Consider the following 383-nt stretch of genomic DNA (forward strand, 5'->3'; position numbering starts at 1 on the left):
GGACTTCCATCTGAAGATCCTTACTAGTTTTTAACTGAGTTCTTGCAGATCTGTGAGATTGTTAAGACGAATGGAGTTGATCCTGAAGTCTACAGACTCATGCTTTTCCCTTTTGCTGTAAGAGACAGGGCTAGAATATGGTTAGATTCACAACCTAAGGATAGCCTGGACTCCTAGGATAAGCTGGTCACGGCTTTCTTGGATAAATTCTTTCCTCCTCAAAAGCTGAGCAAGCTTAGAGTGGATGTTCAAACCTTCAAGCAAAAAGATGGTGAATCCCTCTATGAAGCTTGGGAAAGATACAAGCAGTTGACCAAAAGGTGTCCATCTGACATGTTTTCAGAATGGACCATATTAGATATATTCTATTATGGTCTATCTGA

At 40.5% G+C, this 383-nt stretch overlaps 1 non-coding gene across 1 annotated transcript; it reads right to left on the reverse strand.

Moving 5' to 3' along the window:
• Window positions 1-231: 231 nt before the first annotated feature.
• On the reverse strand, window positions 232-335 carry LOC130964389 (small nucleolar RNA R71). The gene has a single exon (XR_009080486.1). It is a non-coding gene; the product is annotated as a small nucleolar RNA R71 (small nucleolar RNA).
• Between the last annotated feature and the right edge of the window lie 48 nt (window positions 336-383).

This window comes from Arachis stenosperma, chromosome 2 (genome assembly GCF_014773155.1).
Source record: "Arachis stenosperma cultivar V10309 chromosome 2, arast.V10309.gnm1.PFL2, whole genome shotgun sequence".
Classification (NCBI taxonomy): Eukaryota; Viridiplantae; Streptophyta; class Magnoliopsida; order Fabales; family Fabaceae; genus Arachis; species Arachis stenosperma.